Genomic DNA, 24,415 nt, shown 5'->3' on the forward strand with positions numbered 1-24,415 from the left:
TGCATGCTCATCCTTTAACTTTTCGCTGGACTTAAAATATTTGAAGATGGCTGTCGGTGCTTGAGCATCGAAAGGAACTATTTTGCTTTGATTATTGACTTGCGCTTGTTTTCGCTGTCATTATTTAGTGTCATGAACTTCCATGTCGCGGTCAATAGCAAGAATCTCTGGTCTCGGACTTTGGCTATTTGCTTTAGAATTTCGTGATTAATTGGCTTTTATATGAACTTAGCACTCACGTGTTCTGTTTGTGTTGATACGCAGTACTACGTTATATACTATTTCTTTGTTTTCATTTGAATCTGCAGTTGTTTAAGGCCACCATTGGCAAATGTGAGATTAATTTGCAATAAATTTTTATTGGTATTTAATGAGAACTATCCTGATTCATCAACACTATTAATCTCATTGGACTTATCCACATAGCAACAGATGTCCGCATCCTTTAGTGTTCGACGCTAGGCGTCCCGTACCACTTGGAAACTAGGTATACAGGCCTTCCATCCGAGTCGACATGGCTGCAGCAGCTCTGCAGGGTATCAAGACGGTAAAAGAGGGTTGGGGTTGACACTTAATGACCTTTACTTGCAATGAACTATAAAAACTGTTTGAAATCACGCCGTCCTGCCTGAAGGTACTCTATACAACGACGCATGAGTGATTTTCGCACCCTTTCAGACACATCTGGAACAGTGGGGATTGCATCAGAAGCTGCTATAATTTGCGCTATCAGCTCTTCAGCCTTGTTTATAGGCGTTTCGTAAACAACAAGTTTCAGGTGTCTTCACACAATTAAGGGGCGTCCAACGTGCAGGCCATGCCACCGGCCCACCGCTCCCTATCCATTTCTCACCATATGTCTCATCCAAATGATCTCCCACCGCATGAGCGAAGTGCACAGCTGGACCGTCATGTTGGTCACATGCATTGTCGCACTTTGAGGGGGACATGTTCCAATAAAGTGGCACTTTTGCCCTTAAGAAATATCTTTATGCTCTCAGTCGTCGGGGAAGCATGTATGGAACAATCAGATAATCGCCTCTCAAACCAGCCCAAACGTTGACGGCGAGGCGCTCTTGGTGATCACGAAAATAGGCGGCGTGAGGAACTTCCCATGTCCACATTTGTTGACTGTCGCTGTTGAACAGACATTCGCTTACACAGGATGCCTCATCAGTAAAAATTGTAACTTGTGGTAAATCAGATTGAATGTCAGATTTCAACAAAAACAACACGTAGAAATCAATGCGACGCAGAAAACCTTGTGGATTAAGGATTTGGTCTTTCTGATGGTGATAAGGACGAAAATCATTTTCATTCCATACACGCCACACCATGGAATGGCTTACACCCATTTCTAGAACAACGTGTCGGGGTCTGGTGTACACACTGTGCAGTGACGGCCATATCAGTTCAGCCATCGCAGCTGTATGACAAACTGAATGCATCGGGTTTCGACGCAGGCTTTAGGTTCACACGTGTCATTACAATATATTGTCAGTGCATTGTCTCTGTTAAGGATTTGTGGATGGTGGTGAACGTGCGTGGATCTGGCACTCGATGAACAGGAAACAGCTGAAAGCACAAACGCTGAGCAGCGAGACCATTTCCGTCCGTCGTCCCCTTAGCACAGTCCGCATCTGGCCTTCCCTCCCAAGAAAAGAGCTCCACTTCCAGTCTGCTCCACACTCAAGCATGTCTTCATTTGTTGACCCACTGACGCAGGGCAAAGTACTCTCTGCAGTATACACAGGTGCAACCGCCTGAGTGACCTAGTATCAAACAGGCAATAAGTTGGTGACCCAGAAAATGTCGAAAGAAATTCCGTGATATCCTCCCGTGCGTGATACCCGCTACCGTTCCGACTGGGGTGGTGGGTTGTATGCCTACATTCCCGGCGCGTGACGCTGTAATACGACGCCTAGCGACGAACTCGTAAGGGATGCTCACGTGGGTTGCTACGTGAAAGTTGTTAGTAAGACTTATTCTACAACTCATCTCCTTTTTACGTTCATTTTAGAAACACTCTGAATAACCGCTGGCGCCGTCGTAATGTTAATATTAGCGTTGTCGACAAGGTCATTAATATACAGAATGAACAGCAAGAGTCCTAAGACATTTCTCTGAGGCCAACCTTAAATTATTTCGACGCCTGTCCCAGATAACGACGTACGTCTTCCCTACCAACGAATCTTTATCCAATCACAAATTTTGTTTGATACCCCACACGACCGTACTTTCGATAATAAGCATACGTGTGAAACTAAGTCAAATTCTTTTCGGAAATCAAGGAATACTGACGCTACCTGAATGCCTTGATATATGGCTTTGAGGATTCCACGTGAGAGAGGGGGCGATTACGTTTAAATCAAATTATTTTTGAAATCTGTGCTAAACTACTGGCAATTAAAATTGCTACACCAAGAAGAAATGCAGTTGATAAACGCGTATTCATTGGACAAATATATTATACTCGAACTGACATGTGATTACATTTTCACGCACTTTGGTTGCATAAATCCTGAGAAATCAATACGCAGAACAACCATCTCTGGCCGTAAAAACGTCCTTCTTACGCCTGCGCATTGAGTCAAACTGAGCTGGGAGGGCGTGTACAGGTGCAGCTGCCCATGCAGCATCAGCACGATACCACAGTTCATTGTACAGGTGCAGCTGCCCATGCAGCTTCAACACGATACCACAGTTCCTCAAAAGTAGTGACTGGCGTATTGTGACGACCCAGTTGCTCGAACACCATTGACCAGACGTTTTCAATTGGTGGGAGATCTGGAGAATGTGGTGCCCAGGGAAGCAGTCTAATATATTCTGTATCCAGAAAGGCCCGTCCAGGACCTGCAACATGCGGTCGTGCATTGTCCGGCTGAAATGTACGGTTTCGCAGGGATTGAGTGAAGGGTAGAGCCACGGGTCGTGACACATCTGAACTGTAACCTCCACTGTTCAAAGTGCCGTCAATGCGAACAAGAGGTGACAGAGACGTGTAACGAATGGCAACGCATACCATCACGCCGGGTGGTACCCCACGCTTCCAATGTGCGTTCACCGTGATGTCGCCAAACACGGATGCGACCATCATGATGCTGTAAAGAGAACCTGGATTCATCCGAAAAAATGACGTTTTGTCATTCGTGCACCCAGGTTCGTCGTTGAGTACACCATCGCAAGCCCTGCCGTCTGTGATGCAGCGTCGAGGCTAACCGCAGCCATAGTCTCCGAGCTGGTAGTCCATGCTGCTGCAAACGTCGTCGAACTGTTCGTGCAGATGGTTGTTGTCTTGAAAACGTCCGCATCTGTTGACTCAGGGATCGAGACGTGGCTGCACGATCCGTTACAGCCATGCGGATAAGATGCCTGTCATCTCGACTGCTAGTGATACGAGGCCGTTGGGATCCAGCACGGCGTTCCGTATTACCCTCCTGAACCCACCGTTTCCATATTCTGCTAACAGTAATTGGACCTCGACCAACACGAGCAGCAATGTCGCGATACGATAAACCGTAATCGCGATAGCCCACCTTTATCAAAGTGCGAAACGCGGTGGTACGCAATTCTCCTCCTTACACGAGGCATCACAACAACGTTTCACCAGGCAACGCCGGTCAACTGCGTTTTTTGTATGAGAAATCGGTTGGACCGCGGGAATGCTACGGTCGCAGGTTCGAATCCTGCCTCGGGCATGGGTGTGTGTGATGTCCTTAGGTTAGTTAGGTTTAAGTAGTTCTAAGTTCTAGGGGACTTATGACCTAAGATGTTGAGTCCCATAGTGCTCAGAGCCGTTTGAACCAAATCGGTTGGAAACGTTCTTCGTGTCAGCACGTTGTAGGTGTCGCCACCGGCGCCAACCTTGTGTGAATGCTCTGTAAAGCTAATCATTTGCATATCACAGCATCTTCTTGCTGTCAGTTAAATTTTGCGTCTGTAGCACGTCATCTTCGTGGTGTAGCAATTTTAATGTCCAGTAGTGTAGTTAGCATTGAGGAGATCATTTTGCACGAGACTGCTCATTACGTTAGGACTCACAGTTTACAACATATGAAAACCGAAGTTACTGGACGGTAGTTTCCCGGATCACTTCTGCTATCCTAAGTAGACACGTGTGGCCTGTGATTTCTTCCAACAGCTGGACATGGGTCTTTGTTTGAGAGATCTCCGGTTGATTACGGTTAGAAGAGAGGATTGAGCCACATAGTATACTCATAAGGATTCTATGAAACCCCGGAAATTTGCTCAGTTTTAGTGATTCAAGCTGTTTCTCAACACCAGTGACACTAATATATATATCACTGATTTCTGCAGTGGCATGAGAATCAAGTAGAATTAAATTTCGACAACATTCCTAGAGTTTCCTCCTTAAAGGAATATCGTATGAGCCATAGCATTTTTCTTTTTGCGGTTGATACCTCCTCTCCTCTCCCCCTACCCAATTCAGTTCCTATCCTCCCCATTGGTGATGTTTTGGCAGGGTTACTTTATTTCCTTAGTTTCTCACAACAGGTGTTGTACTACGTCTTAAAATGTCACTCATTAACGTAAATTTTGTTCCAAACCTGTATGACTCTATTCCATCGGATGGACAGTGTAGGATTCCACGCCATGCGCCGACTTTCAGTCTCAGGAGATTCAGGATAAAATTATTCTTTTCCTAACTAAAACTGAACGATATAGTCATGTAAGGTTATGCAGCGTGAACACTTGTTAGCAAAAAAAAATAATGTTTATTCGAGATGACAGTTTTGCATTTAAGTTCTCTGTTACTATCAGTTCTGGGTCAGGAAAGATTCTTGTAATTACCTGTACGTACAACAGTGCAGACTTCCTGTCACCCGCACCACGGGCCCAGAAACCGGCTTCGCCGGATGACCACACGCCACGAGGGCTGTTTTGTTAACTGTTAATCACCCAGTACATTAGCTTCAACATGTGACACCGATTACATGTAACTGTATGACACTTCTTGTCGTCACACTGTAAACTTTAACCTTAATGAATTATTATTTCAGGTTTTGTTATATATGCTTTTAATTTTCACTGGTCGTTATGTTGTTGCGTATTTAACAACCTTTTGTGATATCAGGTTTCTTAATAAAACAGTGTGAGCTGTAGTTTCTTTTTTATAGTAATATGCAGTGTTTTTCTTTTGTTTCCATTAGGCAATAACTGAGCCTGTTCAACAATCTAACTGGACAAGGGTAGGTATACAGATCAAAACCTTATTTTGATCACTTATTGAAGATGTTTATGCATGTAACTGATGTATAATAATTATAGATTAGCTATGTAGGCAGTGTTTTCTATTCAGGCTCCTCAACCTCCTTTCAAGCAGCCTAGGCCGCCAACGGTATGTGACTATGGATGCATATCTTTCTTCATGATTGTATTCAGTCATCTGTAGTCGATACAAAAATGCAGTGTGCCGTGATCCCTCTTCACAAGGAGCACAGGGGGAAATCAAGTACTCTCTGACTGTTCAATGATGTCATGTTGCAGCATTTTACTCTAGGTTTAACCCATAATTCGGCCGGTGATACACTATATGATTACTGGGTGACCCCGAGTGTTGATACAGTGTTTGACAACTACATTTTATCCACTCCACATTTGAGAGCATCAGGAAATTTACGCAGAATGGCTTGCCTATGTTATTCATCGGTCAGACTAGATCCAATAGGCAATTTGACTGTAGCTTCCTCTCTTTCTATAGTGATAGTGGAGCGCAATTCAACCTTTCCTACGCACATACCTTTAGGGATGAGTTTTGGCTCCTCATGAAAATTAGTGATCCAAAGTTCTCCTTGATCAATTCTTGTGGTTGTCGCTGGCTTATAGATTTCTTTTGTGAGGATAAGTAGGTTTTGGCAATCGATAGAAGTTTCATAATTTAAGTGAGCATTTTGTTTGACGTTTGGAACTGATCTCTCTGGTGTCATGAAAACGGTATCTTCAATGGCAAACAACCTCATATAGCAGTTTTTGTTTCACTCCACGAATTAAGAGAACATGAATGTGTTATTTTGACAATCAAATACACGATAATAGGTTTTGGGCACCAGAAATCAGTTGCGTTGAACGTGTAGCGTTGATAACTGGCTGGTTAAAAGGATCCCGCCATATGGATTTTGCAGTTCTCACGACGTGGCAGAAACCGAAGCATTATGTAGCAGACTGCTACTTCTGCTTGGCAAATATTTCTGAAATTAGTTCAAAGAATGAACATATTTTAAATATCCTTCATTAAAATCAGCATTTCCACCACTGTTTCATGAACACAGCCTTCTCATACAAACTACACCAAACGACAATAATATGACTCAAGTGTTTGAAAATGGTGATTACATTACTGAATTCCAGCAACAGAGCTACAAAGTTTGTGGAAGGAGTTATTAAAAACGAATATCACTTTCTAACCCAGGAAGCTGTATGTTTCTTGGTTCGTAATCTCGGCCACCAGAAAGTAACGCAGAGGTACTTGTTCGAAGTTTGAAAGACTTTCTGCGTGATGGCATCAAAGGAAGGTGTTTCCGACAATGACAAAAAGATCCAATTTTCTGTAATAATTTTGACTGGTGGAGTACCGGGATGGCTGACATAGGCCTGAAGACTGCCGTTTATTCTCTGACTCCTCGACAACCAACTTTTTAGGGGTCTCTCTACATAATGCAAATAAGTTTCCATCCCTTTCTAGAGCTCACACAGTCGTTAAGAAGGAAAGTTAAATGAAAATTCTCTTGTTCTCCAGTATCCGATATGAAGGCTAATCACGACAGATTTGTACAGATTTTCTACTTGGTTTACAACTCGGCTAACCCAAATTTTGCTGCTTCTTGTGCCTACGGAATAGCACAAAAAGAAGCAGCTACATCTACATGACTGCTCTGCAATTCACAATTTAGCGCCTGTCAGAAAGTTCATTGAACCGCTTTCACACCATTTCACTCTGGAAAGGCTCAAGGGGGGAAAAGACCACTAAAACCTTTCTTTCCGTATGGATTCTGATTTCTCTTATTGTATTACGATGGTCAATCCCCCTTCCCCCGTCCATGTAGATCGGCGTCATCACCATGTTTTCTCATTCGGAGGAGAAAGTTAGTAATCAGAATTTGTGGAAAGATCTCACGGCAACGAAAAACGCCTTTGTTTTAATGACTGCCAAATGAACTCGCGTATCATATCCGCCACACAGTCACCCCTGTTTCGCTAGAATACAAATCGAGTGCCCTTCTTTGAACTTTTTCGGTGTTTTCTGCTAATCCTTTTAGGTAAGGACCGCGTACTGCTCAGCTATAGTGTACTAGAAGAAGGACAAGCATAGTGTACGCTGTCTCTGTAGTGAATATGTTGCATGTTTTAAGTATTCGGCCAATAAAACACAGTCTTTGGTTCACGTTCCCATAACGTTATCAGCGTGACCGTTCCACTTTAAGCTGTATTAACTGTTATTCCCAAGTATTTAGTTGATTTGTGTGATGTAATGTACAGCCAAAATGTAACAGATTCCTTTTAGTTCTCACGGGTATGACCTAACACTTTTGACTACTTACGGTCGATTCTTGATTTACACTTTTCACAACATGCAGATATCTTCTCCAAATAATTTTTCAAATGGTTTTGATCTGTTAATGACTTTACTAGGCAGTAAATAACAGTCTCATCTGCGAAGAATCAAAGATGGCATTTCAGTTTTTCTCATAAATCATTTATATAGATTTTGAACATGTGACAGCCTGTAACACTTCCTTGTGGAGTGCCAAATACCACTCCTGTTTCATTCAATGATTTTCTATCAATTACTACGACATGTTATCTTTCTGATAGGAGCTCACGAATACCGTCGAATAAGTGTGCCTATTTTCTACTGGCACACAACTTGATTAGAAGCGACTTGTTAAGTATAAAGAGCTTTCTGGAAATTTAGAAATAGGGAATCAGTCTGACATTCACTGTCGATAGCACTCCTTGCTTCATGAGAATAAATATCTGTTTGTTGTGGTCCAGAACAATATTTTCTGAGTCCGTGCCAAGTGTTAATGGATCGTTTTCTTTGAGATAAACCATAGCTTTCGAACACAATATACTATGTTCCAGAATCCTACCGGAAATCGAGATCAGTGATACAGTTCTATAATTCAGCCGATTACTGCCGTTTCCCTTCTTGAATATTGGCGTGATTTGAGCAATTTTGCCCGCAGCTCGTGGTCTGGCGGTAGTGTTCTCGCTTCCCGCGCCCGAGTTCCCGGGTTCGATTCCCGGCGGGGTCAGGGATTTTCTCTGCCTCGTGATGGCTGGGTGTTGTGTGATGTCCTTAGGTTAGTTAGGTTTAAGTAGTTCTAAGTCCTAGGGGACTGATGACCATAGATGTTAAGTCCCATAGTGCTCAGAGCCATTTGAACCATTTTGAGCAATTTTCCAAACCTTAGGTACGGGTCTTTCGTCGAGCGAACAGTTGTAATGAGTGCTAAGTACGGTAATATTGTATCAGCATAGTCTGAAAGGAATGTAGTTGGTACACTATCTGAAGTAGAAGATTAGCCTTTATTAAGTAATCTGAGTTGCTTGCCTATACGGAGGGTATCTACGTCTAAGTTCCTCTTGATTAGAATTCTGCAGTATCTACCACATTATCTTTGGTGAAGATATTCAGGCGCTGTCATCGGTGAGATTACCATTTTTTTAAATTCGTTCATTATAATTGGGAATTTGGAAAGCCTGAAACTCTGTCACTCATGATTTAAATGATGAAAAACTGCACCAGTTATTTTTTTTAATGCTTAGCACAGTGCGCTTGGAGAATTAATTCTCACTTTCAATTGCATTTATTTACATAGATATTTTCTCTCATGTTTGCACATGTGATTTTCTGCCTTAATAGTACCGTAGTTGCCCTTTTTGAGGTTATCAAGCATTGCGTCTCCTTCACTACAAGGAATATAAAAAACAAGCAGACGATTAGTACATTTTTAATCACAACATGCTTCTTAAGCAGCATAATGAAGCACAAAACGATCTACTCTTCTACTGGCATGGAAGTAGGCACATGACTGTTCTGAGCTGTCATATGAAAACACCACCACACAAGAAATTTACGGTGAGGCTACAGAGACACACAGACAAAAGTAAATAAGTAATTTATTGTACTAGAAAGGTGCAACACAATGAACAAACAAACGATCTCTTCTCCTGTTGCAGGCTCTAGCGAGTTTGGCGCCAGACTGGGCTATCTGCAAAAAGAAAATAAGAAACGACAGCAGCGGTCCAAGTGCCATAAACCAACCTGCACAGTTATTAAATACTTTGGGGATCCAGGAATTAAAAAAAAAACACTCCTAAAATGTTACTGTAATGATGAAATACACTGAAAGTGACAAAAGTAGTGGGATAGCGGTGTGCACATATACAGATGGCAGTAGTGTCGCGTACACAAGGCATAAAAGGGCAGTGCATTTGGTGGAGCTGTCATTTGTATGCAGGTGATTCATGTGAAAATGTTTTCGATGTGATCATGGCAGCACATAAGAAATCAACACACTTTGAACGCGGAATTGTAGTTGGAGCTAGACGCATGGAACATTCAATTTCGGAAATCGTTATGTAATTCAGTATTCCGAGATCCACAGTGTCTAGAGTGTGCCGAGAACAACAAATTTCAGGCTTTACCTCTCACCACGGACAAAGCAGTGGCCGACGGTCTTCACTTACGACCCAGAGCAGCGGCGCTTGCGTAGAGTTGTCAGTGCCCAAAGACAAGCGACAATGCATGCTTAACCAAAGAAATCAATGTAGGACGTACGGCGGTAGTATCCCTTAGGACAGAGCTCGAAATTTTGCGTTAATGGGCTATGGCAGTAGACGTCCTGCGCGAGTGCCTTTGCTAACAGCACATCACCTGCAGCGCCTCTCCGGGGCGACTGGACGCTAGACTAGTGGAAAACCGCGGTCTGGTCGGATAAATCCCGATTTCAGTTGGTAAGAACTGACAGCAGGGCTCGAGTGTGGCGCAGACTCGAGGAAGTCACGGACCTAAGATGTCAACAACGCACTGTGCAGGTCCAACTGAACCTATCATTGACTGCAAATGGTTATGTTAGTGTACCTGAAAACCATTTACAGCCATTCATGCATTTCATGTTCCCGTAGATATCAAAGGGCCACAATTTCCCGCAATTGGTTTTTGGAGCATCTAGAGAGATCGAGCGAATGATTTGGCGACCTAGATCGCCCGAAATGAATCCGGTCGAATATTTGTGGGACATTATCGAGATGCCATTTTGTGCGCAATACATTGTACGCGCAATACTTTCGCAATTACTACGGTCAGCTATGGAGGCAGCATGACTCAATATTTCCGCAGGGGACTTGCAACGACTTGCTGAGTCCATGCCGCTCTATGCCGGGCGAAAAGAGATGCGAAACAATATTAGAAACTATCACATGATTTTTGTCACTTCAGTGTATGTCTGTGTAATATACACAAACAAATTTTTCAAGTGTTTAACAATAAAATAAGAAGTAAATTGAAAGGTCTTCAGAAAAGAAATTAGCTAATTTTCTTTTGTTGTAATAGTATATAAGAGTGGGATTGTAAAACAGTTAAGATCCCTATACGCCAGAAAGACATCTGGCCCAACGGTATCCATGTAAGATTTTATGTTGACTATGCTCCAAATATAGCACCATTCTTATCCGTCATCTATCAGAGATCATTGGAACGGCGGAAAATTCTATGGGCCTCGAAGAAGGCCTAGGTCATAGCAATGTATAATAAGTGTAGAAAATCGGGTGCACATAATTACCGGCCAATTTCACTGTCATAGATTTGTTTTATAATCATGAAACATATTCTGTGTTTAGATATAATGACCTTACTTGACTCTGAGAAGCTCATCTGCAGAAACCAGCACGGTTTTAGGAAACAGCGGTCAAGCGAGACACAGCTGGCCCTCTTTGTGCATGATATACATCAGGCTCTAGTAGATACCGGCTCCCAGGTTGATGCCATATTTCTCGATTTTCGAAAGGCGTTCGACTCCGTTCCGCACTGTCGCTTGCTACAAAAAGTGCGTGGGTACGATCTATCCAATGACATATGCGGTTGGATAGAAAGTTTTCTAACAGACAGGGAGCATTATGTCGTCCTGAACGGAGTAACTTCAACATAAACAAGAGTAACTTCAGGTTCGACCCAGGGCAGCGTAATAGGTCCTCTGCTTTTTACGATTTACGTAAACGATCTGGTTGATGGTATTGACAGCGGCCTTAGACTGTTTGCCGATGATGCTGTAGTCTACAGGAAAGTAGTATCATACAAAAGTTGTGAACCAATCAATGAGGATTTGCAGAAAATAAATGCTTGGTGTAATGACTGGTAGTTATCTCTCAATATTAGTAAGTGTAACCTACTACGTATAACAAAGCGAAAATCCCCATTAATGTATGAGTACAAAATAAATGATCAGTCGTTGGAAGTGGTAACATCAGTCAAGTATCTGGGTGTGACTATTCGAAATGATCTCAAATGGAGTGATCAAATTACACAAGTAACGGGGAAGGCGAACTCTTGATTGCGGTTTATTGGTAGAATCCTGAAGCGATGCAGTCCTTCAACAAAGGAAATAGCTTACAATACGTTAGTTCGTCCAGTCTTAGAATATTGTTCGCCTGTATGGGACCCTTAGCAGTTGATTCTCATTCAAGAGATTGAGAAGGTCCACAGAAGAGCGGCAAGAGTCGTGACTGGTACATTTAGCCACCGCGAGAGCGTTACAAATCTCATAGAAAGTTTGAAGTGGGACACACTTGCAGATAGACGACGTGCTCAACAGAAGGGGCTGCTCACTATATTCCGAAATCCAGTCTTCACCGAGGATATAGAGCATATACTATTGCCAGCAACTTTCAGATCGCGTAATGATCAGAATTCAAAGATAAGGGAAATTAGAGCTCGTACTGTGGCGTTCAGACAGTCGTCTTTCCCTCGCGCGATCCGCGAGTGGAACAGTGGGGGGAAATATGACTTTGGCGCGAATTGTGCCCTCCGCCACACACCGCTTGGTGGCTAGCGGAGTATATATGAAGATGTAGAACTGCAAATCTAAAACTTGATTCGCATCAGTGGGTAGCGACGACGGCTTTGAAACCTTCTTTCCTAGCATTAATCACATAGTGAACAGTGGTCATTTTGATAGCTGAAATGGTTGGTATTTTATTCCTCTCGGCAGATGCAGTTCTGACAGCATCATTTTACTTCAGATGGAAGGAAAAGTCGACTGCTCCATATCTCTAAATTGTATCGTGTTTTTCCTGATTGTACCTTGTTACTCAGTCATAGATGGGCAGCTAACCCAGAGTTTGTGGAGACGAGTGTGACAAAGAGCCTAAAGGTGTCACTGAGGACGGTCAATGTAACAGGCATGTCGTTATTCTGGTGAACTGTTGCGGTCTGGATCTAGGAAGCCTCTGCGAATAACGTGCTGACGGAATTTACGACGCACTATGCGAGTGCATCACCTTCTTTGACGTCACTTGTAGAAGAACGAAAACGTGGCAGTGGATCTCCACTAGTAACTACGAAAAGGAAACTGTTTAGGGCTTTGATATTATTACTTATTAATGGACATCTTCACAGAGCTATAAACACGAAAGGCAGTATAAGTGATAAATGCCTCATTACCGCGTTTGTGTACAGTAAACTGGGTCGAAGCATTCCTAGAAGGAGCGTAATAAAATGGAAATGCAAGCATTGATACTTTGTTTGTAAGCAGGCAACAGTGCACCCACACAGTTCACGCCAACCACTCCGAGCAGAATAACGAACTACGCTGTAATTTAATTAACTGAATACTGATTCCGTGATTCTGGGGCTTTGATCTCGCCCTGCTGGTTTGTTCGTGTCGCTGTGAAAGCCGATGTTATAGTATCGCCTGATGTGCGTCAACTGTACTTTGAGAGAACAGCGCTGTATACTGCCGCAGCCAACACGCCTCGCTTTCATTTCCAGAACAGTATAATTGACTGACGTTGGAAAGAGTGGCGTATTAATCAAAAAACCACTTTTCGATACGTGTTCGTGCGTGAAACTCGTAAATTGACAGCTTCTTATAACACAGAGCCTAAAACTCTTTTTAGGAGGTGCGTTACACACTAATGGGGAAACTGTGTAAAAAATTAATAAAGGATATGTCCACGAATCATTTCTTGAATGCGGTGACTTTTATACTCACGTAGAAACCACTACGATATTTTGAGGTGGAAGACTATCATTCTGAAACTGTATTCCGGAACTATACAGAGCTTGAACTATGTAACTGATTTGAAATAACGTTCCCATAGTTTGCGAGCGATAGCTTTTATGCCTGACTGGATTCACATCGAGTCGGAACAAAGCTGTATACGGCACAGTGCCATAAACATCTCAGGTTCGATGACGATGGATGTTATGCGCATGTCGATGAACTTCTGTGGTACAATACTGAAAACTTAAGGTGACCTATCAAAATATGTTTACTAGACCAGAAACGCCGTGGAACAACAAATCTGGACATGATAGCTGGCTGTTCACTAACATAAAATTGGATTAGCCAATAATCCTCGATTCTCCTGCCTAACAAACCGGTTAGAAAGCCAGTCAAAACACAAAATCTTAAAACGCCTGACAATGGGCCATTTCGTCTTTGATCCAAATGAGTTACCGAATCAGGGAACTGCCTGGCTTTAAAATTAATTCGTTTAAGCATAAGGCATACGTTTCGTAACTTTAATATTTGTATTACTTTTTCTTCTTGTAGAATGGACACTCTCTCGCAGCAGTTAGCACTCCCTACATCTGAAATTTGAGCAGCTTGTTCACCGTTCCCTCAGGTAATACACCATGCAACACTCCACAAGCTGGAGCATGGAATGTTAGTAGTTTGAACGCCAGAAAATCTGAAGTTCAAATTTAAAGACACCGTGGGGGATCAATGAACTGAAATGAAAAGGATTTTTGGGTAGACAAATAGGGGCTAATACGAAGAGCCGCAGGAAATGTTAAAACGGGAGTGGGATACGTTCTATATAGGGAGGTATGTCTAAGAGTGAGTTACTCTAAATGGTTCGGTGAAAGGGTTGTTATCGAAATCAACAGCAAAGAAACGTCAACAACAATATATATGCTCACGTCAGAAAAACGAACTGAAGAGGTAGCGTAAGTATATCAAGATGCTGAATGGATAATTCAGCAACCAAAGGTAGACGAAAACCTGATGACCATGTTGGATTGCAACGCGTTAATAAGAGAAGGAATAGAAGGAAGATTTACTAGAGAATTTGGGCTTGGCAACAGAAATGAGAGAGGAGAAAGACTGAGTTCTGCTATATTTTTCAATAAATAATAGCGAATACACAGCTCAAAAATCCAAGAGGAAAAGGTATACCTGGAAAAGGCCTGTAGGAAAGGGAATATTCCAGTTTAATAACATTATTGTTACACAGAGATTCTAAAATCAGGTATTGGATTGTAGGGCTTACCTTGGAGTAGATAATTATGAATATTGTATTGAAGTTTAAGACAATGTTTCCAAGAATCGAGAAGGAAAGAAGTGGGGTAGCGGAGTACTTGCATTATGAGGCGAGTCTGATGTTCTCTAAAACTGTAGATAAAGTCATAATGAATTAATCATAGGCAATGGAATTGATAATACTTGTAAATAGATCTCTAAAAAGGGAATCACAGAAGTTTGAAAGACAAACGTCGGTACAAGACATGCAACTGCAAAGAAACCTTGTAACAGAAGAAATTTTTATGATGCATCATTGTGTTTGTTTAATGATATACTATATGAATGCATGCATGTTTTACTATTTAATAATGCATGAAAATCCGGGATGAACTAACGTTATTATCACGTCTGCATTTACGTCACTAAAATATTCCATTTTTAGCCGCAGCTTCCTATCGTGTTTTCTTTATTTCCCACAAATGTTGGTGTTTAAATAAAGGCAAACACTGGTGGAAGTATTGGTTTCCAGTTTCGATGATTATCCTTTTCCATGACAGCTTCTCATCGCAAGCGTACACAGTTCCTTCAGTCTGCACTACACACTTCATCTTTTCAGTGCAAATTTTCCTTCCGTCAGAGAATGTAATAAATTCTCCTAACTTTTCCGAAGTTACTGGCACCGTAGCCTTAAATTTGACTGTAAAATCAAATATTCACATACATAACTGTAGGAATTGCATTAATTTCTTGCCAGCACATCTTGTGTCCAGTTCTGGATAAAGTAAACCATATTCCACGAACTGTCACTGTGCTTGTATTTCCTAATGTTGCACATTTGCAGTGTCAAAGCTTTAGGAAGTCTAAGAGACCTTCTGTCTCGTAATGAACTAGGAACCATAGGCCATTTTCGATCCTGGGAACTTTCAGTTCAGACAGTAACGGTGTGGAGAACAGAGCAAGAATAAATGTCTTGATGCTACACCTGTAATGTGTTAAAAATTCTTCTGAGGAAATAACTTGCAATTTACTGTCCTTGTCCATCAAATAGTCCCATAAAAAACTTCTTCTGTTGTTCGTTGGCATTGTGGAATTATGGTTTTTCCACTTCACAAATTTATTACCTCATGACCCAACGTCACACCATCGCATCAAGACAATGGTTTAATTTGCCTTTGACTCTGCAGTGTGTAATGCGTCCCTCAAAGAATGAATGTGTGATAAAATGAAGTAACTTTAAACCCTCCGAAAGCTAACTGTTCGGAGGTGGACCACCTAAAAGTGACCAGAACAGGACCACATAAAGAGCGTGGATAATCAGAATTTTAATGTCTCTTTGTATAGTTGCTGTTCTCTGATTTCTCTTAGTCAGGGAACCGGAAAAACTTGGTGACAGCGGACCATGACAATACTGCAACGAATTCTTTGCAGTGCACAGAAATAGCTATCGGACTTCCTAGTAAGAAATTTAGACTGCAATGCTCGACTTACAAAATGCAAACGTGGGTATGATGCGCTGATGTCCCGCAATCGTCAGCAATCGTAGTTAAATAGCTGAAAGACAAAAAAACTCTGTGTACAACGTTAGAAAAGAAATATGGACGAATTTACTCTAAATGAAGATAGAAATCAACTTAGGTAATTTTATTATTATAACCAAAATTGCAAAGAACAAGGAAATGCTTCTTTGCAAATGGTAATAAAAAGAAGACTTCACGTGCTTCAGTTACTTCCAAAAATTGAAAAAAAAACGAAGTTGCAGAAGCGATGCAAATCATTTGCAACGATACAGATTACACTCTGATCTCCGACGTATAGAGATATATTTGAAATCCCTGGACTAGCAGGGTGGTTGGGTTTCGGTCTCCGCTGAATAGATCAGGTGTCCACTATACGCAGGAGATGGCTACACGGGTAGCAGGGGTTATGTGGTGTGGACTGTGCGGTTTTTTTAGGTTAGAGGGTCTCGGGAAAACACAAGAAGAGCCTCAGTCACAAAGGGAGCAGGCTGAACACAGGAGAAACGTAGATACAGGAACCATTGGTATAACAATTGTAAATTAACGTAGCTGTGTTGGGAAAGTACCAGAGCTCCAAGCGCTAATAGAAAGCACTGATGCTCAAATCGTTATAGACACTGAAAGCTGGCTAAAGCCGGATATAAGCTCAGCCGAAATTTTTGCGAAGAACCTAACGGTGTTCCGAAAGGATAGGCTAAACACGGTTGGCGGTGGCGTGTTTGTTGCTGTCAGAAGTAGTTTAACTTGTCGCGAAACTGAAGTAGATACTTCCTGTGAGTTAGTATACGCAAAGGTCATTGTTGGCAACCGGAATAAAATAATAGTTGGATACTTTTACCGACCTCCCAATTCAGATGATACAGTTGCTGAAAGGTTCAGAGAAAACTTGAGTTTGATTTCAAACACGTACCCGACTCAGACGATAATAGTTGGTGGTGACATTAATTTACCCTTGATATGTTGGCGAATATACGTGTTTAATTCCGGAGGTCCGCATAAAATATCATCCGAAATTGAGCTAAACACATTCTCCGAAAATTATTTCGAGCAGTTGGTTCATCAGCCCACGCGAATAGTAAACGGTTGTGAAAACACGCTTGACCTCTTAGGAACAAAGAATCCTGAGTTAATAACGAGCATTAAACCCGATTCAGAAATTAGTGAACACAGGGCTGTCGCAGCGAGATTGTAATCCCCAAATCCTCGAAAAATAAGCGAAAAACATACCTATTCAAAATAGCAGATAAAAATTCATTTGATGCCTTCCTGAGAGACAATCTCCACTCACGCCAAATTAATAATATAAGTGTAGATCAGATGTGGCTTGAATTTAAAGAAATAGTATCGGCAGTAATTGAGAGATTTATACCAAATAAATTAAGGAACGACGGCGCTGATCCTCCTTGGTACAAAAAAACGCGCTAGAACACTGCTGCAGAAAAAACGAAACAAACATGCCATATTTAAACAGACGCAAAATCCCCAAGGTTGGCGATCTTTTACAGAAGCTCGAAATTTAGCGCGGACTTCAATGCGAGATGCCTATAGCAGTTCCCAAACGAAATTTTGTCTCGAAACCAAGAAGAAAACCCAAAGAGGTTCAGGAAGTATGTGAAGTATGTTAGCGGCAAGAATCATTCAATGTCTTCTCTGCACGATAGCAATGGAGATACTATCAAAGACACTGCTACCAAAGCAGAGTTACTAAACACAGCCTTCCGAAATGCCTTCACAAAAGAAGACGAAGTAAATATTCCAGAATTCGAATCGAGAACAGCTGCCAACATGAGTAACGTAGGCCGGCTGAAGTGGCGTGCGGTTCTAGGCGCTGCAGTCTGGAACCGCGAGACCGCTACGGTCGCAGGTTCGAATCCTGCCTCGGGCATGGATGTGTGTGATGTCCTTAGGTTAGTTAGGTTTAACTAGTTCTAAGTTCTAGGGGACTAATGACCTCAAAGTTGAATCCCATAGTGCTCAGAACCATTTGCACCATTTTTTGAGTAACGTAGAAGTAAATATCCTCGCAGTAGTGAAGCAACTTAAATCACTTAATAAAAACAAGTCTTCTGGTCCAGACTGTATACCAATTAGGTTCCTTTCGGAGTATGCTGACGCATTAGCTCCAGACTTAACAATCATATACAACCGTTCGCTCGACGAAAGATCCGTACCCGAAGACTGGGAAGTTGCACAGGTCACACCAATATTCAAGAAAGGTAGTAGGAGTAATCCACTAAATTACAGGCCCATATCGTTAATGTCGTTATGCAGCAGGATTTTAAAACATACATTGTGTTCGAACATCATGAATTACCTCGATGAAAACGGTCTATTGACACACAGTTAACATGGGTTTAGAAAACATCGTTCTTGTCAAACACAATTACCTCTTCATTCACATGAAGTGCTGAGTGCTATTGACAAGGGATTTCAGATCGATTCCGCATTTCTGGATTTCCGGAAGGCTTTTGACACTGTACCATACAACCGGCTCGTAGTGAAATTGCGTGCTTATGGAATATCGTCTCAGTTATGTGACTGGATCTGTGATTTCCTGTCAGAGAGGTCACAGTCATCGAGCAAAACAGAAGTGTTTTCTGGCGTTTCCCAACGTAGTATTATAGGCCCTTTTCTGTTCCGTATCTATATAAACAATTTGGGAGACACTCTGAGCAGCCGTATGCAGTTGTTTGCAGATGACGCTGTCGTTTATCGACTAATAAAGTCATCAGAAGATCAAAACAAACTGCAAAACGATTTAGAAAAAATATCGGAATGGTGCGAAAAGCGGCAGTTGACCTTAAATAACGAAAAGTGTGAGGTCATTCACATAAGTGCTAAAAGGACCTCGTTAAACTTCGGTTACACGATAAATCAGTCTAATCTAAAAGCCCAAAATTCAGCTAAATACCTAGGTATTATAATGACGACCAACTTAAATTGGAAGGAACACGTAGATAATGTTGTGGGGAAGGCTAACCAAAGACTGCGCTTTATTGGCCGGACTCTTAGAAAATGTAACAGACCTGCTAAGAAGACTGCCTACACTACGCTTGTTCGTCCTCTTTTAGAAAACTATCCTTACCAGATAGGACTGACGGAGTACATCGAAAAAGTTCGAAGAAAGGCAGCACGTTTTGTATTACCGCGAAATATGGGAGAGAGTGTCACAGAAATGATACTGGTTTGGGGATGGACATCATTAAAAGAAAGGCGTTTTTCGTTGCGACGGAATCTGCTCTCGAAATTCCAATCACTAACTTTCTCCTCCAAATGCGAAAATATTTTGTTGACACCGACTTACATAGGGAGGAACGATCACCAAGGTAAAATAAGGAAATCAGAGCTCGTACGGAAAGATATAGGTGTTCATTCTTTCCGCGTGCTATACGAGATTGGAATAACAGAGAATTGTGAAGGTGGTTCGATGAACCCTCTACCTGGCACTTAAATGTGAATTGCAGAATATGCATGTAGATGTAGATGTAGGTGTAGACAGTGCGGGTGAGGTTACATTTGTGCAAAGGGGCCAAAATAACATATAAATTTTATTAGTTAAAACACACAATAACATAAGCAAGAATTAAAATCTCTCAAGGTTTTAACGAAAGAGCTCCTTTAATTTGATGCAAATCCACTGAAAGCCGCCACATACGAAAATCCAGGGCCCAAGGCCTGAGCAAGGAATTGAGGCCCAGAAGTTCTTCTGGAAGTTTCACTTCCTTCAAAAAAAAATTTTTTTTTTTGCTTCGATATATAATAGGCTGAAGGCCACACTTTAAGCAAGAACAGTGTTACGGCTTAAGGCCAAAACAAAGATTTTGAATGTTAATTCTAAATACGCTGAAACGCGGCTGAAGGCCACATATCAACCAAACAATTTAAAGGCTTAAAGCCTAGGAAGAAGGGCTTTCAATTTAACAGGCTGAGGGACTTAACTTAAAGCATTTCATGCAAACTCGCCTGGAGACCTCATACTAAAGAATAACAATATTATAACTTACGGGAAGACCAACATTTTAAATTTTATTTTAAGAGAGATTAAAACTTGGCTGAAGGCCACATACTGAAGAACAACAATCTTATGACTTAAGGGCAAGACCAAAATTTTGAAATTTCAATTTAAAGAAGATTAAAACTCGTCTGAAGGCCTCATACCCAAAAAAATAACAATGTTGTGACTTAACGGCAAGAGCAGGATTTTAAATTTTCAGTTTAAGAGAGTTTAAAACTCGGCTGAAGGCCACACCATGGATGAAACAGTTTCACGTCTTAAGGCCTAAAGAGAAATAAACTTACAATTTTTAAAAGCTAAAACTCGTCTGAAGGCCACACAGAGTACTTAAGACTAAAAGGAAATCACTACGTAAAACACAAGGAGCGGCGCTCAGAAGGTTGCAAGGGTCGGCCTACGAAGTAACACTAGCACACGTTTAGGTGAGACAGACAGCCAAGTGTAACAGTAAACAATCAGGTTGCAGCACGGCCTACTGACAGTTGACGAACCAACCAACCGCCTAATCAATTCCGCTTCACCCGACCAACAGCACGACAACCAAAGTACTAGCCAAGTCGAAGATCGCAGCAGGAATGTGTCTTAATAATTGGCGTGTAAAACACAGCCAAGGCACAATAATCACTCAAAGAGAAAAGGAGAACATCACAGGTTCACTGATTACTCAACTCCAGTACGCAGGTGCGGTGGGCGACCAGCTTAGCAGTTCTCGCAGTTAGTGCCACACAACTCCGACCGCGAGTGCACGCCGCCAGTGGCCCTGGCCTGAACACACGCCGCAGAGACTTCCTCGCTGCTCCGCCGCCACCGACCAACTCCCACACCCGGAAACGGCCAAAAGATCAAAACACGTCGGCCGATGACACGTCCGAACGAACGACCAACCAACGGTCGTTACCGCTCAGCTCCACATTGAAGTCATTCATCGCCGAAGACGACAGCATCGCCTCATTACAGAGCCATCTGTGCTATACTTTTATTAGACAAAACAATATAGCAATGTTAATAGCCCAGTGTCCTTTGAGGGAAGAGATTATTATTTTGTACTGTGTCAAGCATTTGAGATGGTATTCCTCTGCACACTATTGAAAGTATGAGCATACACAATAGATTCCCAGATATGTGAGTAGCGTGAAGACTTCTTAATTAATAGAACACATTAGGTTGTCCTCTACGGCGAGTGTTCATCAGTGACCAGGGTATCGTCAGAAGGGCCCCAGGGAAGTGTGACAGGACCGCTATTATTTTCTGCATAGACACACGAATTTAAGGAAATGGGACCTGGATAAACTGACTAAACCAGAGGTTGTACAGTGTTTCACGGAGAGCTTAAAGGAACAATTGCCAGGAATGGGGGAAAGAAATACAGTAGAAGAAGAATTGAAACGTCCCCTTAGAACAATTTATATACGACTGTGCTTAAACTGACACAATATTTTTAGCGCAACGCAATCTGACTTTCAAAAATCCCTACAAAAGAATGGCCCTGACTAACATTAACGTATACCTTTCACAAATCACTTACCTCACAAAAATCTTCATTACTCGAACTACTGCAGTACAGCGAGCGCCACTACTGCCAGCTAAATAAAAGATTCAAACTACGGAAGGCACTAACTACTGATAGGGATAGTTAGCAAATGAAAGATTTTAATAGAGAACAAACACTGTATTTACCTTAATAATCATAATATATATAGCAGTTCAATTTCAAAACTCCGCCATCTCTCTCCCCACATCCACCACTGCTGGCGGCTCACCTCCAACTGCGCAACGCTACGCGCTGTTCACATCCAGCTGCCGCTGTCCAACACTACAATGGCAGACAACAATGCAAACTAGCCACAGACTGCACACAGCACAGCCAGTGATTTTCATATAGAGTGCTACGTAACGTTGCCAATAAGAAAACATAAACAGCCTACTTACATAAAGAAAACATAAACAGCCTACTTACATAAAGAAAACATAAACAGCCTACTTACAGAATGAGTACCTTTGAGGGATGAAGTAGTGAAGGCAGCAGACGATCAAGTGGGTAAAAAGACGAGGGCTAGTAGAAATCCTTGGCTAACAGAAGAAATATTGAATTTAATTGATGAAAGGATAAAATATAAAAATGCAGTAAATGAAGCAGGCAAAAAGGAATAGAAACGTCTCTAAAATGAGATCGACAGGAAGTGCAAAATGACTAAGCAGGAATGGCTAAAGGACAAATGCAAGGATGTAAGGGATTATCTCACTAGGGGTAAGATAGATACTGCCTACAGGAACATGAAGGAGACCTTTGGAGATAAGAGAACCACTTGTATGAATATCAAGAGCTCAGATGGAAACCCAGTTCTAAGCAACGAAGGGAAATCAGAAAGGTAGAAGGAGTATATAGAGGGTCTATACAAGGGCGATGTACTTGAGGACAATATTATAGAAATGGAAGAGGATGTAGATGAAGACGAAATGGGAGATAAGATACTGCGTGAAGAGTTTGACAGAGCACTGCAAGACGTGCGTCGAAACAAGGGCCCGAGAATTACTGACGGCCATGGGAGAGCCAGTCATGACAAAGCTCTACCATCTGTTGAGCAAGATGTATGAGACAGGCGAACTACCTTCAGACTTCAAAAAGAATATATTAATTCCAATCCCAAAGAAAGTAGGTATTGACAGATGTGATAATCACCGAACTATCAGTTTAATAAGCCACGGCTGCAACATACTAACACGAATTTACAGACGAATGGAAAAAACTGTTAGAAGCCGACCTCTGGGAAGATCAGCTTGGATTCCGTAGAAATATTGGAAACGTGAGGCAATACTGACCCTACGACATATCTTAGAAAATACATTAAGGAAAGGCAAACCTACGTTTCTAGCATTTGTAGACTTAGAGAAAGCTTTTGACAATGTTGACTGGAATACTCTCTTTTAAATTCTGAAGGTGGCAGGGGTAAATTACAGAGAGCGAAAGGCTATTTACAATTTGTACAGAAACCAGATGGCAGTTATAAGAGTCGAGGGGCATGAAAGAGAAGCAGTAGTTGGGAAGGGAGTAAGACAGGGTTGCAGCCTCTCCCCGATGTTGTTCAATCTGTATATCGAGCTAGCAGTAAAGGAAACAAAAGAAAAATTCGTAGTAGGAATTAAAATCCATGGAGAAGAAATAAAAGCTTTGAGGTTCGCCGATGACATTGTAATTCTGTCAGAGACAGCAAAGAACCTGGATGAACAGTTGAACGGAATGGACAGTGTCTTGAAAGGAGGATATATAATGAACATCAACAAAAGCAAAACGAGGATAATGGAATATAGTCGAATTAAGTCAGGTGATGCTGAGGGAATTCGATTAGGAAATGAGACACTTATAGTAGTAAACGAGTTTTGCTGTTTGGGGAGCAAAATAACTGATGATGGTCGAAGTAGAGAGGATATAAAATGTAGACTGACAATGGCAAGGAAAGCGTTTCTGAAGAAGAGAAGTTTGTAAACATCGAGTATAGATTTAAGTGTCAGGAAGTCGTTTCTGAAAGTATTTGTATGGAGTGTAGCCATGTATGGAAGTGAAACATGGACGATAAATAGTTTGGACAAGAAGAGAATAGAAGCTTTCGAAATGTGGTGCTATAGAAGAATGTTGAAGATTAGATGGATAGATCACATAACTAACGAGGAGGTATTGAACAGAATTGGGGAGAAGAGGAGTTTGTGGCACAATTTGACAAGAAGAAGGGACCGGTTGGTAGGACATGTTCTGAGGTATCAAGGCATCACAAAGTTAGTATTGGAGGGCAGCGTGGAGGTTAAAAATCGTAGAGGGAGACCAAGAGATGAATACACTAAGCAGATTCACAAGGATGTAGGACAATATGACTTGGACCACATTTCTGGTTGGTATGATCCATTGCATCTGGCTTTAAATTAAGAAATAAGTAAGTTAATGAGTAGGAAAATCAAACCTGTAACGTTCGAATACTTATTAGTAGTGCGCTGCTTGACAGACACGTCGTTTAAAAACACTGACGGAAAAAACCTAAACACTAAAAAACTCTGGAACAGATCTGTCTAGGCACCATACTTTAGTGATCGACAACGCAAACTCACGAGTTAATATAAGGGAAACAAGCCATTGCAAATGTGAAAAACTGGTACATTAACAACCGATGTAGCCCCCAGAATGTTCAACCCAGGCATGCTAACGTGAATGCATTCTGTTGTACAGGTGTCGGTTGTCAGTTTGTGGGACGTTCCATTCCTGTTGCACTTGCTCGGTCAGTACAAGGACGATTAATGCTCATTGTGGATGACGCTGGAATTATCGTCGGTATGTGTCCCATATCTGCTTGGTTGGAGATAGGCCTGGACATCTAACAGGCCAAAGTAACATGTCGACTCTC

The sequence above is a fragment of the Schistocerca cancellata genome, chromosome 8 (assembly GCF_023864275.1).
Source record: "Schistocerca cancellata isolate TAMUIC-IGC-003103 chromosome 8, iqSchCanc2.1, whole genome shotgun sequence".
NCBI lineage: Eukaryota > Metazoa > Arthropoda > Insecta > Orthoptera > Acrididae > Schistocerca > Schistocerca cancellata.